This window comes from Eubalaena glacialis, chromosome X (assembly GCF_028564815.1).
Source record: "Eubalaena glacialis isolate mEubGla1 chromosome X, mEubGla1.1.hap2.+ XY, whole genome shotgun sequence".
NCBI lineage: Eukaryota > Metazoa > Chordata > Mammalia > Artiodactyla > Balaenidae > Eubalaena > Eubalaena glacialis.
In genome coordinates this window covers 15,442,936-15,459,107 of record NC_083736.1, presented here as the reverse complement: position 1 = coordinate 15,459,107, position 16,172 = coordinate 15,442,936, and the positions used below count along the sequence as shown (strand labels likewise).

The 16,172-nt window shown below is 42.0% G+C and overlaps 1 protein-coding gene and 1 non-coding gene across 6 annotated transcripts in view; both read left to right on the top strand.

The window, feature by feature from the left end:
- Window positions 1-16,172, top strand: part of RAI2 (retinoic acid induced 2) — a 402,411-nt gene that overhangs the window by 77,229 nt on the left and 309,010 nt on the right. The window lies entirely within an intron of this gene.
- Window positions 16,021-16,093, top strand: TRNAR-CCU (transfer RNA arginine (anticodon CCU)). Its single transcript has one exon. It is a non-coding gene; the product is annotated as a tRNA-Arg (tRNA).

Here is a 16,172-nt window from a genome sequence, read left to right as displayed (position 1 = left end):
TGGAAAAAGACATTCCATGCAAATGGAAATCAAAAGAAAGCTGGAGTAGCAATACTCATACCAGACAAAACAGACTTTAAAATAAAGACTATTACAAGAGACAAAGAAGGACACTACATAATGATCAAGGGATCAATCCAAGAAGAAGATATAACAATTGTAAATATTTATGCACCCAACGCACCCAGCATAGGAGCACCTCAACACATAAGGCACAACCCAATCCAAAAATGGGCAGAAGACCTAAATAGACATTTCTCCACAGAAGATATACAGATTGCCAACAAACACATGAAAGGATGCTCAACCTCACTAATCATTAGAGAAATGCAAATCAAAACTACAATGAGGTATCATCTCACACCGGTCAGAATGGCCATCATCAAAAAATCTACAGACAGTGAACGCTGGAGAGGGTGTGGAGAAAATGGAACCCTCTTGCACTGTTGGTGGGAATGTAAATTGATACAGCCACTATGGAGAACAGTATGGAGGTTCCTTAAGAAACTAAAAATAGAACTGTCATACGACCCAGCAATCCCACTACTGGGCATATACCCTGAGAAAACCATAATTCAAAAAGAGACATGGACCACAATGTTCATTGCAGCACTATTTACGGTAGCCAGGACATGGAAGCAACCTAAGTGTCCATCGACAGGTGAATGGATAAAGATGTGGCACATATATACAATGGAATATTACTCAGCCATAAAAAGAAACGAAATGGAGTTATTTGTAGTGAGGTGGATGGACCTAGAGTCTGTCATACAGAGTGAGGTAAGTCAGAAAGAGAAAAACAAATACCGTCTGCTAACACATATACATGGAATCTAAAAAAAAAAAAATGGTTATGAAGAACCCAGTGGCAGGACAGGAATAAAGACGCAGATGTAGAGAATGGACTTGAGGATACGGGGAGGGGGAAGGGTAAGCTGGGATGAAGTGAGAGAGTGGCATGGACATATATACACTACCAAATGTAGAATGGATGGCTGGTGCGAAGCAGCTGCATGGAACAGGGAGATCAGCTTGGTGCTTTGTGACCACCTAGAGGGGTGGGATAGGGAGGGTAGGAGGGAGTTGCAAGAGGGATGGGATATGGGGATATGTGTATACGTATGGCTGATTCACTTTGTTATACAGCAGAAGCTAACGCACCACTGTAAAGCAATTCTACTCCAATAAAGACGTTAAAAAAAATCATTATGATGTGACAGTCACCATCATCCATTTAAAAAGTAAAAGACAAGCTCTTTAACAATCAGACACTTTACTTCATTCCTTTTACTCCTTGAAATTATATTTCCATTTCACTTCCCCCACAGAATTTTATCCTGATGTGATACATTGATACTTTTATGCTTGGCAGTCTTTTATTGATCAGTCTCTCATGTATCACAGCAACAAAACATGTATGCAAATTTGTTTAAAATTTGTTTCCTGTAACCGTAAATAATAAATAATTATTAAATATAAGAAGTAACATTTTATTGGAAAAACATCTCTTAATGAGATGGCTGGAGTAGGGGAGGTAGGTCATGGTCCCTCCATTAGAGGAAACTTGGCCAACGCTGGTATCCTGAATTGTACCTTCCTTAAGCATCTCGGAGGTTTTTACACCCAGGGCATCGTGTCTTGGTCAGGTTTGGAACCTTGGATACGGAGACATCTGTATGCCACCTGTACTAAGAAAATGGTGATGGTAGCTGCCATCATGGTAAACTGAAGATCCCCTTTGCCTATTTCCTGGGTATCAGAGAAGCTTCCCAGATCTTTGTGTGATGCCAGGGCAAGGCAGGGGGGAACCCAATAATGCCAAAGATTGGATTTCCTGCAAGCATGACAGAATGGGTATTTAGAGCCTGATTTGCTTTGATTCAAAGAATACAAAGAAATGGGGCATTTTTGGTATAGTTGAATTCCTCACATTAAACTTCATGCCTACTATGTGGGGAGAAGGGGGAGAGAGCTTTGGATTGGGTGATCATAAAAGCGGAGGTTATCTGCATCTGATTGTCCACGTGTAAGATGGGATTGAAATCTACTCTATGCATCCTCCTGTGTTACTGTGAGGCTCGTATGAGATCAAAGGATGCTTGTGACATCATTTTGTAAACTGTCAAGAATTCTTTCGTATTTTTATTTGTAAACTTTTTATTTGGAAATAATTACAGGTTCACAGGAAGTTGCCAAGACATGTACAGGAAGGTTCTGTGCATCCTACAATCCACCTCCATCAATGCTGACATCTTGCTTAACTACAGTATAATATCAAAACCAGAGCTTATTCACATATAGCCAGTTATCGCCAGTTATACTTGTACTCATTTGTGTGTGTGTCGCTTCATGAAAATTTATCACGTGTGTAACTTCGAGTAATTACCATCACAGTCATGATACAGGACTCTTCCATCATCACCAGGCTCCCTCGTGCTACTTCTTTATAGCCACATACTCCTCTCTCACAGTCCCTAACCCCTGGTAATGACCCTGTCCATCTCTATAGTTTTGTTATTTCAGTAATGTTATATACATCAAATCACAGTATGTAGTTGTTTGAGATTGCCTTTTTCATTTAGCATAATTCACTTGGGGTCCATTTAAGTTGCCACCTGTATCAATAGTTCATTCCTCTTTATTGCTGAGTTGTATTCCATGGTATGGATGCACCATAGTTTGTTTAACCATTCACCTATTGAAATACATTCAGGTTGTTTCCCATCTTTGGCTATTATGAATATAGCTGCTATGAACGTTTGTGTACAGGTTTTTGAGTAAACATAACTTTCCTTTTCTTTGGAATATGTGAAATTCTAGGTTGTATGGTAAATGTATATCTAGGTTTATAAGAAACTGCCAAACTTTTCCAGAGTGGCTGCACCATTTTACATTTCCACCAATAATATATGAGTTATCAGTTTTCTCTCATCAGCATTCAGTGTTTTCACTATTTTTTATTTTAGACATTTTCACATTCCCATAGGTGTGCAATAATATCTCATTTTGGTTTTAATTCACATTTCTCTACTGGCTAATGATATTGAACATCCTTACATGTGCATATTTGTCATCTTTAAATTATCTTTGGTGAAATGTCTGGTCCTGTTGTAACAGAGAAGAACAAACCTGACTCCATATTGGATCTATTCCTCTAGCTCTAACCTTTGTGCTCTGTTGCCTGTGCTTAGTCATGCTGGCTCTGCACCTTCCTAAAAGAATGTTGCCTAGAGTCTGAAATATACATAATAGCCCTTTCTCAAGGCTCTGCCTCCCAGGCTTGATCTTCATATAGAGATAAAAAGTTGCATAACAGAAAATAAGAATTATCTTGTTGGAGGTTTACAAGAATATTGTGACCAGACCTATGTGGACAGCTGCAAGAACAAAGGATTATCACATACCCTCCGGGGTCTGGCCAGCACCAAGAAGTTTCCAACAGCAAGCCACATCCCCTCCCCTTTGCCTAGGCCTAGGTCCCAAAGGATTTCTCCTAATTTTTTTTCTAAAAGTTTTATAGCTTTATGTTTTGTGTTTAAGTCTGTGATCCATTTTGAGTTAATTTTTGTCCATGGTGTGAAACTTAGGTTAAGGTTCATTTATTCTGCCTATGGATATCTAATTTCTGCAATACCATGTGTTGAAAAGTCTATCTTTCCTCCATTGTATTGCTTTTGCACCTTGGTCAAAAATCAGTTGGGCACATTTGTGTAGGTCTATTTCTGGGTTCTTTGTTCTGTTCCATTGATCTATGTGTCTGTCGCTCTGCCAGTGTCACACTGTCTTGATTACTGTAGCTGTATAGTAAGTCTTAATATCAGGTAAAGTGATTCCTCCAATTTTATTCTTTTAAAAAATTGTTCTAGTGATTCTAGGTTTTTTGCCTTTTCATATAAGTTTTACTATAGTCTTATCTATGTCTCCAAAAATCCTTGCTGAGATTTTGATAGTAATTGCACTAAGCCTATAGATTTCAGTTTGGGGATAATTGACATCTTTACTAAGTTTAGTATTCTAATCTATGAGCATCCATTTATTTAGTTCTTCTTTGATTTTTTCATCAGCATTTTGTAATTTTCAGGATACAGATCCTGAATATGTTTTTCTAAGATTATACCTAAGTATTTAATTTTCTTTGTAGTGAGTGTAAATGGTACTGTGTTTTTAATTTTGGTTTCCTTATGTTTATTGTTAGTATATGTAAATGGTATGAGCATTTTTGTGTGTTTATCTTGTATCTGCAACCTTACTGAATTCACTTATTAGTTCTAGGACTTTTTTTTGTAGATTCTTTGGAATTTTCTGTTTAGAGAATGTCATCTGCAAACAGGGAGTGGTTTTCTATCTTTCTTTCTGAGCTGTATGCAACTTATTTCCTTTTCTTGCCATGTGCTTGCTAGGACTCCTGGTACTATGTTCAATAAGAGTGGTTAGAATGGACATCCTTTTCTTGTTCCTGATCTTAGAGGGAAAGCATTCAGTCTTTCACCTTTCATTAAGTATGATGTTAGTTGTAGGTTTTTTAATAGATGGTCTTTATCAAGTTGAAGACCTTTACCTCTCTATTCCTAGTTTTCTGAGCTTTTAAAAGAATTATGAATGGCTGTTTTCAAGAACTTTTAAAGCGTTATTTTCTTTTAGTACTTTTAAAATGATGCTTAGATTGACATCTTGGTTCTGTGTGAAGTTCTGATAATATGAGGACACATCATTTTCCTTGTCAGCTCTGCCCCTCCTGGGCGGACTGGGAGGACATAGGTGACGGAAGGGCTTCTTGTTGGGTGGGACTGCGGAAAAAATGGAGGGGAGAGATCTCGAGGCGTTGCCCAAAGGGGTCTGTTACCAAGTTATCCAACAGAAAACCATGGTGCTGAGAGGGTTATCAGTTTCCCAGGGCTGCTGTAACAAATTGCCACAAACTTAGTGGCTTAAAACAGCACAAATTTATTCTTTTACAGCTCTGGAAGTCAGAAGGCTAAAATCAAGGTGTTATCAGGGCTGTGTTCCTTCTGGAAGCTTCAGGGAGAGCCTGTTTCCTTGCCTTTTCCAGCTTCTAAAGGCTGCCTGCGTTCCTTGGCTAGTGGCCTCTTCCTCCATCTTCGAGGCACATCACTCCACCCTCTGGTTCCATTAGCACATCTCCTTTTTTCTCTTTGGCCTTAACTCTACAGCCTCCCTCTTTTATAAGGCCTCTTGTGATTGCATTGAGCCCACCAGGAAGATCCTTAATTACATCTGCCAAGTCGCTTTTGCCATGTAAGATGACATAGTCACAGGTTCCAGGGATTAGGATGTGTACATCTTTTGAGGGAGGGGGCATTATTCAGCCCAGCACAGAGGTGTGACCATGGACATGATGGTGAGGTATTCTAAAGAGCAGCACTATGGAATTAGCCTGTGGTTTGAATTCCCATTCCAGGTTTACAAGCTGTATGACTTTCAGTCGGTTTCTTATTCTGGCTAAACCTTTGTTCACCTGCAAAACTGTAACCCCTACTGTGGTAGAGATGACAACTGCCCATCAGAAATTTACACAACTTTTCCAGAGTATGCAGTGGTGACTGGGAAGCAACTTTCCAGACAGGAACTACATTTCTCTGTACCACGTGCATCTAGGTGAGGCCCATATGACTACCAATGGAATGTGAATGGAAGTGATATGTGTTACTTCTGGCTGAGGGTGCTTATGAAAAAGGGGTGGATTCTCTATGCTCTCTTCTCCCACCTGCTGGCTCTATATTGACTCCCAGGTGACCTTGGAAGCCTCGTGATGAAGATGGTAAAGCTTCCACTAGCCTAGGTCCCTCAATGACTGAGCGGAGCAGATTCTCTCCTCCTCTCACTGCCAGAATGGACACCTGTGTGGGCCTATAATACGAGCCAGAAATAAATTTCTGTTGTGTTAAGCTGCTGAAATTTTAGGTTTATTCATTTCAGCAGCCAGCATTATCTTAAGCAATAATCTACCTTGCAGACTATTATTATCCCCTGGAACTATAAAATGAAATCCTGTGTGTAAACCACATGTGAAGGGACTAAGGGACTCACAGATTAGAAAGTCATGAAGTTTTCTGCCTAGAGCAGTGGTTCTCAAACTGGGAAGTGCATCAGAATCCTGAAGGGCTCCTTAAAACACGGATGCGAGGCCCCATTTCAAGAGTTACTGATTTGGGGTGGGCCTCCTACACCCAGAACTTATCCTTAGGCTTTTCTCTCTTGCCTGTGTTTTCTGTGTGGCTGTCACCTCCGTGAGGGCAGGCACTGGGTCTAACTTCTTGGCAATTCCATTCCAGAACTAGCACAGTACCTGGCAAATAAAAGGCCCCCAACCAGCAGTGGAGGAAGGAAAAAGGAACAAGTTGGCAGTCTGTGGCTCCAAGGGCTGAGTTAGAGCCAATATGCTTCAGTTAAAGGTTTGATGATTTCCTCATTCTTAAATAGCCTTGAGTGGGATTCTTTGTTCCTCCATGATCCTGTTAAGGTGAGGAGAAGCTGCTGCGGTAGTAGCCTGTGCTGTTGTCTGCCAAGTAGATTTTACCTTTTGCTGGTATCTCTTTGGAAGAGCTCCTGGGATTGATGAAATATTTTGCACCCCAGAAAGTATATCCATTCTCCTATCAGGCAGACTTTATTTTGCCTTTACATTCTGGGGGCGTATTCGCTTGATCACGCTGGAGGATTTCATTTCAGAGAGCTGCTGCCCATTTGAGAAAGTGTATGGACTATATTTCCTCTCAGTGGAGCTCCCCTGAAGAACATAAAGCGCCCCACGCAGAGGGTGAGGAGGTAGCCTTCTCCTGGTGTGAGGAAAGGCCTGGGGGGACGGGTGAGCCCTTGGAAGCAGCTATTAAAAAACAAATGTTTAAAAAAAAAAAAAAAGCAAATGTTATCTGGGAAAGAGGGAGATGGGTTCAAAGAGACAAATTCTGTGTACTTGGCGATTTTGCCCATGGCGAGCTCTGAATTCTATCTGTGAAGTAAGAAGTTTGGTAATAGCAATTCCAGAGTCATTCTGATTTCAGCAGCTTTGAGAGCTGACGGTGGGCCGGGGGTGGGGAAACAGGAGTGTGTGGGGCTGCCAGAGGACCAGGCAGAGGCAGGAGGCTGGTTGCGTTTGGTTTACCCTCCCAGAACTCTGGCAAGACAGGGCAGCCTCTCCCAGATCACCGCCCACTGGGGTCACCTTTGGAGGCCTGAGCTATATCCAATTTCAATTTCTTGGGTTAATTTATACTCCACTGTAAACAAACTTTGTAAAAGCTGAGAACCGGCAAGGATAAAGAAGCTGTTTTTCCATTACAGTCTTTCTTCTGATTGGTTGTGAAATGAGTTTTGCAATAACAGAGACCCCACATTTTGCCCTGGGCATCTGGAGGGTGTGTACTGGGGAGGAGGTGAGGGGCAATTCAGCACGAGCCTGCTTCATGCTTGGCTCTGTGTTGGGGGCCTTCACTTGTATTGAAGCGGGGGGAGGGGGAAGTTGTGCCCTCTCCCCCTGCCCCCCAACCCCTGTGACCTGGAGTTTAAACGTAATCCACAGTGTGGTGCAATGTGGGAAAGTGTAAACAGGGCTATGTGGCCAGCCTAGGCCTCTCAAACTCAAGTTCATTGCTGCCTAAATCTCCTTGCTCAGCTGATGTTCCGGTATCAAGCTATTCTCTAATTGAAGTTTTAAATTTTACTTGGAGTATTTGGGGAGATGTGGTGTCTTATGTGGTAATTTTCTGAGAGCTCTATTTTCCCCATTTCAAATTGTTGCTAATGTAGCGTATTTGGGCGCCTGTATGATTTTTATTCATTAACCTCATCTGAACCGCTCATCTGAACGGATCCCAGATCATCTCCACTCTTCTGCGTGCTTTGTTTCTGTTTTCTCTTTTTCATTCCAAAACTTTCAGAATTGCTTTTCCTGCTCTCGGTTTTGAGCACCAGGCGCCAATGATTTGGCTCATTTCTTTGTGTCGCCAGTTAGTGTCCACTGATGGAATTGTGGGAGACCTGATTCTCAAAAGCTTCTAGCGACTTGACTGCATTTTTTTTTTTTTAAATCTATTTATTTATTTATTTTTGGTTGCGTTGGGTCTTCCCTGCTGCGCACGGGCCCTCTCTAGTTGCGGCGAGCAGAGGCTACCCCTAGCTGCGGTGTTCAGGCTTCTCATTGCGGTGGCTTCTCCCGTTGCAGAACATGGGCTCCAGGCCCATGGGCCTCACCAGTTGTGGCACGTGGGCTCAGCAGCCGTGGCGCACGGGCCCAGTTGCTCCGCGGCACGTGGGATCCTCCCGGACCAGGGCACGAACCCGTGTCCCCTGCATTGGCAGGCAGACACCCAATCACTGCGCCACCAGGGAAGCCCTTGACTGCATTTTAATTTCAGATTCTTTCTTCCAGATGTGGTAGTAAAAAGAGAGGTTACTGAAAAAGCACGCGTGGTTTTTTATGTATGTAAATAAATTTTGGGTTTATGATTGCTGAGAGATTACCTTTCAACTTTCTCTTTTAGTCTCTAGTTAAATGTAGTTTATAAGTAGTTGCTATGGAGTTTGCACCTTTAGAATATTCAAGTATGAGCTGAGATATTTTTCAGCTTTACTGAGATATAATTGACAAGTAAAATGGTAAGATATTTAAAGTGTACATTGTGATGATTTGATATGTGTATATGTTGTGGAAGGTTTTCCCCATCTAGTTAATTAACACATCCATCACCTCACATATTTATCTTTTTTTTCTGTGAGAACATTTAAGTTCTATTCTCTTAGCAAATTTCAATTATACAATAAAGTGTTATCAACTATAATCACCATCCTTTACATTAGATTCTCAGACCTTATTCATCTTAGAGCTGAAAGTTTGTACTCCTTTACTAGCCTCTCCCTATTTCCCCCACGCCACTCCCCCCAGCCCCTGGAAACCACTTTTCTGCTCTCTGTTCCTATGAGTTTGACTTTTTCTAGATTCCACTTACAAGTGATAGCATGCAATATTTGTCTTTCTCTGTCTGGCTTATTTCACTTAGCATAATGCCTTCAGGGTCCATCCATGTTGTCACAGATGGCAGGATTTCCTTCTTTCTCATGGCTGAATAGTATTCTTCTGTGTGTGTGTGTGTGTGTGTGTAGCGCATCTTTTGTTTGATTATGCAGATCACTTTATTTAGCACCTCTGATGTGGAAGGACAGTACTAGGTGTTACGAGGATTTGGAGCTTAATAAAGACAAGCTTAGGGAGCTGACAATCTAGTGATTATGTGACACCAATCATAATAACACCAACAATATCTAATATTTCTGAGCATTAAAAATGTGCCAGTGTACTAAAAACCATTGAGTTGTACACTTAAAAATATGTGCCAAGTCTTGTAATAACCTGTAATGGAAAAGAATCTGAAAAAGAATATATCTATATCTGTATATCTATATAACTGAATCACTTTGCTGCACCTGAAACTAACACAACATTGTAAATCAACCATACTTCAATTAAAAAAAATATGTGCCAGGCATTCCACATACATTTCTCATTTATTTCTTTATATCTTTAAAAAAAAAGTAGATATAGTTGACATATAACATTATATTAGTTTCAGTTGTACAATATAATGATTTGATATTTGTGTATTTTTCGAAATGATCACCATAATGTCTAGTTAACATCCATCACCACACAGTTATAGATTTTTTTTCCGTGTAATGAATGTTTAAGGTCTACTGTCTTAGCCACTTTCAAATATACAATACAATATTATTAATTATAGTCCCCATGTTGTACATGACATCTTCAGGACTTATTAATTTTATAGCTGGGATACCACATCTTCTTTATTCATTCATCCATTGATGGACACATTGGGGGCTGAGAATATTTTTAATTCTAAACTTTATGTCAGTAACAAATTGTCACAGGAATAGTTTCCTCTAGGGGCAGTGAATGCAGGTTTGAGTTCATATAAAATCTAGGAAGAAGACACAACATTTGAGGGGCAGTGAGTGTCTGTCGTCTCTCTGGCTCGTTACTCCCACCCAACACACCCATCTCCCACTTGCAGATAAAGACCAGTCAAAGTCTGTTTGCAATGCTTTTTCTGGGTCCTTTTCACCTGTTTCTGAGTTTTCTACACCTGAAGCTTGAAGCCAGTCCTGATCCTTCCTGGAGCTTCCTCCCAGGTTCTGCCCCCCTCCCCATGTCGTCTATGATGGTAGGAGTCTGGCCTGCGCCAGTCACTTGGCTAGTGCCTCAGTTAATGCAAGACAGAAGGGCACAGCCCTTTCCCCAAAGGAATATGCTACCAGGAAAATTTTAGTTCACAAGGGCCTAGGCTACTGGAAGGCAGACCCTTATTCTTATGGCCAAGCCCCAAGGAACTGTCAAGATAACCTATCTATTGGGCCCCAACAGTCATGAAGGGGGCCTGGGCCGCTTCTGGCTGAGGGAGAGAGACTCAGAGCTGGGAGGTATCTAACTCCATTGTAAGACTTCAGCGCAAGTGTGAAAGAACTATTATACTTGATGATGGAGATAAACTGGAGGTGATAGAATGTATTTTATACAGTAACTGTGCCCAGTTAGGAATTTTGAAAATGGTATCAAATTGACCAAGATATATATATATTTTAAAAGCATGTTAATTTTTGGCTGACTGAAACATTTCATTAAAAAAGCATGTTCTATGACCTTGATACTCAAAGGAAGGTCTGTGAACAGCTTTGGCATCCCTTGGGAGCTGGTTAGAAAACATAGAGTCTCAGGCCCTGCCCTAGCCCTACTGAATCTGAATCTGCAGCTTAATAAATCCCCCAGGCAATTTATATGCACACTAAAGTTTGCATGTTTCCTCTCTCTACCCCCTCTCTCTTTTGCTTTTTCAAAAACTTTTTATTTGAAAATAATTATAGATTTATAGGAAGTTGCAAAGATAGCATAGAAAGGTCTGATTAGACTGTTCACTCAGTTTCTCCCAGTGGTTACATCTTACATAATTATAATATTATCACTTCTCCACAAGACTGCAAGATCATTATGCTTCCTCACTGAAAGCTACTGCACCTGGTGGCACTCATCTGGGTTTCAGGCCACCGTAGTGCCTTGTTCTATTTGGCAGGATTCTGTAAGTAAAGGAGATGGTGCTGCCAGGTGCAAGGTGGGGCAGCATGGCTCACAGGGTGATGTGTGCTGGTGCTGTGCAGTTGTCCCATTGTGGGTTCTATAGTGCGGCTTCAAATGGTCAATGCCAAGAGGGGAGCTATGGGACCGGACATAGGGACCGGGCTGAGGCCAGACACGAGAGCTGGAGAGATGGGAAAGTCAAGCCAAGTCATCAGACCCTAGGTAAGCACAAATGAGGAGAGGTAAGTTTGAATGTGAGAGCCAAGGTCTTTGGGACAAACCTGGAATCAGTGTTGATATGGATGGAGATGGGAGAGAAGGAATTGACAAGGTCATCCCAGTGAATTTGGGTGCACAGTTTTTGGTTTTACAAGGACTCTCCTTTGAAAGCTCGGAAAGATCTCCGTTGGCCTTAAAGGCACAGAACTCTGAACCTGACTGAGTCATTTTATTAAAGCAAGGTGAATTTGGGACCAGAGAATCTGTGTTTAATGGGCCAAGGTTGACGGCAGGTTGAATAATCAGGAGAGGACTGAGCTTGACAGAGTCAGGTAGAAACAGAGGCATGAAAACAGGAGGCCACACAACACTGAGGACAAGGCAAGGGAGGCTGGGCTGAAAACCTGAGCCCCAGTTTAGCAGGAGCGGGGCCAAAGGCAGGAGGAAACGCTGCCTGCGTCTGGTTCCAGGAAACCCAGAGGCAGAGGCGACTGGAAGAAGCTAAGTTATAGGGGAACCCAGAAGCAAATGGGCCCAGGCCAGACTTCCTGCCTCACCTTGCATCAGAGGGCCTGCACCCTCAAAGTGCTAGGGGTTGCCCATTTCCTGGGAGGGAATAAAGAGCCTGTGGGTGCTGAACTTAGAAAGCTAATGTGCACTGGGGATGGCAGCAGTGTCACTTACAGCCACTCTCTGTCTCTCCTCTGATTTTGAAAGCCACACAGCTTATTGCCTTGCTGCTTAAGTATGGTGGGGAACCAGCAGCAGCAGCTGGGAGCTTGTTGGAAATGCAGCATCTCTGGCTCCGCCTCAGACCTCATGCAGTAGAATCTGCATTTTAACACAACCCCACCGTTGTGGTTACTTCTTTGCATTTTAAAGTTAGAGAAATGCTAGCTTATTGCTTTAGCACACATCCTGGAGATCTGAATTCTAAATCCTCTGCCAACAGTCGCCTATTTGTGGAACTCTAAGTGTGTTTCCTGGCTCTCGAGAGTGACTTATTTTCTTATAAGGCAGTGGTTCTTGACCCTGGCTGACCGTTAGAGTAAGTTGAGGAGCTTCTTAAAATACTGATGCCCAGGCCCCACCTAGGGTCAACTGGGATGAAATGCTGATTCAGGTGGTCTGGGTGGGGCTCCTCGGGTGATTCTAATGTGCAGCCCGTTGGAAACCTGGGAACTGGGGTGAGAGGAAAGAGGAGGCAGCACAGGGCTATCTCTGTGAGAAAGGGACCAAGACCTCGAAGTGGCCACAGTAAAAGGATCCTGCATCTCATGTATCATTACTTCCTTCCTTTTGGTTGCTGAGTAGTAGTCCATTGAACGCCTACATCACAATTTGTTTACCCATTTTCCTGTTCATGAACATCTAGGTTGTTTTCATTATTTGAATACTACAAATAAAGCTGCTGTGGACATTCACGTACAAGTATCTGTATGGATGTATGCGTTCATTTCTTTTGGATAAATACACAGGAGTGGAATGCCTGGTTTTATGGCAAGTATATGCTTAACTTTTTAAGAAATGGGGCAGTTAAAAAAAAAAAACACCTCATTTTTAGTTGTCAAGTCCATATCTTATGTCAGTAATTCCAGCTTCCTGTTCCTGTGGTCTAGTTGGAAAGAATATCGTTTTAAGAGTCAGAAGTCCGGGGATTGGCCTGAGCAGCTTAGTTCTAGACTTGGATTTTGAAAAAGGGGTCATTTAGCTTCTCAGAGCTTCAGTTCCCTAATCTTTAAGTTGGGGTTAATAATTTCTTTTTTCTTTTCTTTTTTTTTTTTGGCCTCACCATGCAGCTCATGGGATTTTGGTTCCCCAATGAGGGATCAAACCCGGGCCCTCGGCAATGAGAGCACAGAGTCCTAACCACTGGACTGGCAGGGAATTCCCAATAATTTCTATAACAATAAAAAATTGGAAGTAGTCTCAGAATTCATTAACAGGAGACTGGTCAAGTAAAATACATTCCTAAATTTGAATACTATGTAGCCAGGGGGGTGGGGGAGGGACGGATTGGGAGTTTGGGGTTAGCAGATGCAAACTGGTCTATATAGAATGGATAAACAACAAAGTCCTACTGTATAGCACAGGGAACTATATTCAATATCCTGTGATAAACCACAATGGAAAAGAATATTAAAAAAAGAATGTATATATGTATAACTGAGTCACTTTGCTGTACAGCAGTAATTAACACAACATTGTAATTCAACTATACTTCAATAAAAAATAAATTTAAAAAAGAATACTATGTAGCCATTAAAAATGATGATGTAAAATTATATTAATTGATGTGGAAAGCTCTTTTCAACATACTCTGAATGAAAAAAGCAGGTTAGAGAAGCAGGTATAGTATGATACCATTTAGGTGAATTATGCAAATGGAGAGATATATGAAAAGCATATTTACTAAAATATTAATAGTGGTTATCTATGGGTAGTGGGACTTAGGGTGTTTTTTTACTTTATAATTTTCTATATTGCTTAATTTTATTTGCAACAAGCATGTATGAGTCCTTGCAAAATAATAAAGCTATTAAAAATATAAACTAAAAAACAAAAAAAAGGATCCTGCATCTTGAGAGTCAGGAGTTCTGTGGATAGGGCTCATTGCAGAGCAGTCTTCCAGCAGGAATGCCCCTCACCAACCCACTGACCAAGGGTACCGGATCCTTGTTATTCCCAAAATGGCAGGTTGTGGATTTTGGCCACTTTGGGTGGGAATGGGGTGTGAAGGGAGAGCCTTTTCTCTGAAGCAAGAGGGGCCTGATCAGAACCATTTGGAAACCCAGAGCAGGGGCCAGGGAGACAAGTTGGGAGACTCATTGCTGAGGCTCAGGCCAGAGATGGTGACTAGGATAGGGTGGTGGCCGAGGAGATTTGGATCATGAGAAGGTCAGGACCTTGTCTAAATCCAAGCCCTGCCCTGACTCCCTCCTCCCTATAGTTTGCCTGGACCCCACTGGCTGGCTCAGCCTGTCAAGGTCAGAAGACACTTGAGTGCTTGTCCGTCAGTGTTCTGTGGCTGAGTGACATCCAGCCTTGATCTGCATCCTTCATCTGGCTTTCTGCCTTGATTTCTGCTCTCAGCATGCTGAACCCTGCTCAGGACTCATTGCCTCCTAGAACTAGAACTCTGCTTGCTTGTACTTGTCCTTCTCCCAGTCTCTTCACCTCCTTACCCAGCATCCAGCCTGTCTAGATCAAATAGAGAAATATATGTACAGAAACTGCAAATTGTCCCCCAGAATTCACTCTCCCTTTCTTTAATAATAAGAAAACTCTTGATTTTTAGTAAGGTTCCTTTCCCAGGCTTCCATAAATCTAGATGTGGCCATATGACTAAATTCTGGCCAGTAGGATATGAGCAGAAGTGACATGTCCCTCTTCCCACTTGCTGGAAAGTGGGTCTTGTGAGAAGCCATCTTGGCGATGGATCAAAAAGAGGGATGAAGCCTGGGTCCTTGATGAGTTCATTAGGTGGAGCCACCACACCAGTTTGCACTTCTTTGTGAGTCAGAAGTAAACTGTTGTGTTTAGGCCACTGTCATTTGGGGTCTCTTTCACATGCTGTTGAACTCATTTCTTACCTCATAGAGTTTAATGTCATAACCCTTTCTGAGTGCCTATATGTGCTGGACACTTCTACAAGCTTGAGATCACAACACGCTAAAGCTTTGAGGTAGACATATATCACCACCATATTTACACATGACGATTCAGTCTCAAGTGTCAATGAAAAGATCTGAGATTTCACCTAGGTCTGTGTGATCCCAGATCTCTGGCCTTTGTGCATTAAGCCTCATAGGAGTTGATACAAATTCAGGCATTTTGAGTTTTATTAAGTATATAATAGTGGGTGGAAGCCAAATGGAAATTTAGATTTCCAAAAGGAAATCTAGGCTCTCAGAGGTGAACTAGAGCAAGGCATCTCAAGCTTGAATGTGCATAGGCGTCTTTTGGGGATGATCCATCCCTACCTAGAATTGAAAGAGGCAGAACAAAAAATGTGTGGGCCCAATCTTTTCTGCCTCTGGTGTTGGCCTGAACAGCCCATGCCTAATTTAATAACAAAGCCTTGTTTTCTGATTTTAGTATCACTTTACAGTGATACTCCTGGGATGGGGTTAGGTTGAGTGGATTGATGTAGAGCAGAGGCTCTCAAAGTATGGTCCCTGGACCAGAAGCTTCAGTGTCACCTGGGAAATTGTTAGAACTGTGGATTCTCAGGCTCTGATCCAGAGCTGCTGAATCAGAGACTCTAAGGATAGGGCCCAGAACTCTGGGGATTTCTCCAGGGGATTCTGATGCACACTTAAGTTTGAGAAACACTGCTGTAGAAGAAAAACCTGGGAAGAGGCAGTTATGGTATAATGGAATAAAAGCCTTCAGCTGGAAATTGAAAAATCTTTCAATCCTAGCTGTCTCATTGTTCTTAAATGGAGGTGGAAGCACTAACTTCACTAAATAATTTGCAGAATTAAACATAATGATATTTTTGCTATATACCAGTTAAGAGCACAGACTCTAGAGCACAGCCTGGCTTCAAATCCCAGCTCTGCAATTTTTACCTTGGACAAGTCACTCCTTCCTCATCTGTTAAAATGGGGATAGTAATAGTGTACCGCTCTCATATTTTTACAAGGATTAAATGAGTTAGCATTTGTAAAGCCCTTAGAAGAGTATCTGGGACTTCCCTGGTGGTCCAGTGGGTAAGACTCTGCGCTCCTAATGCAGGGGGCCCAAGTTCGATCCCTGGTTGGGGAACTAGATCCCGCATGCGTGCAGCAACTAAGAGTTCGCATGCCGCAGCTAAGAAGCCCGCATGCCGCAGCTAAGAAGCCCA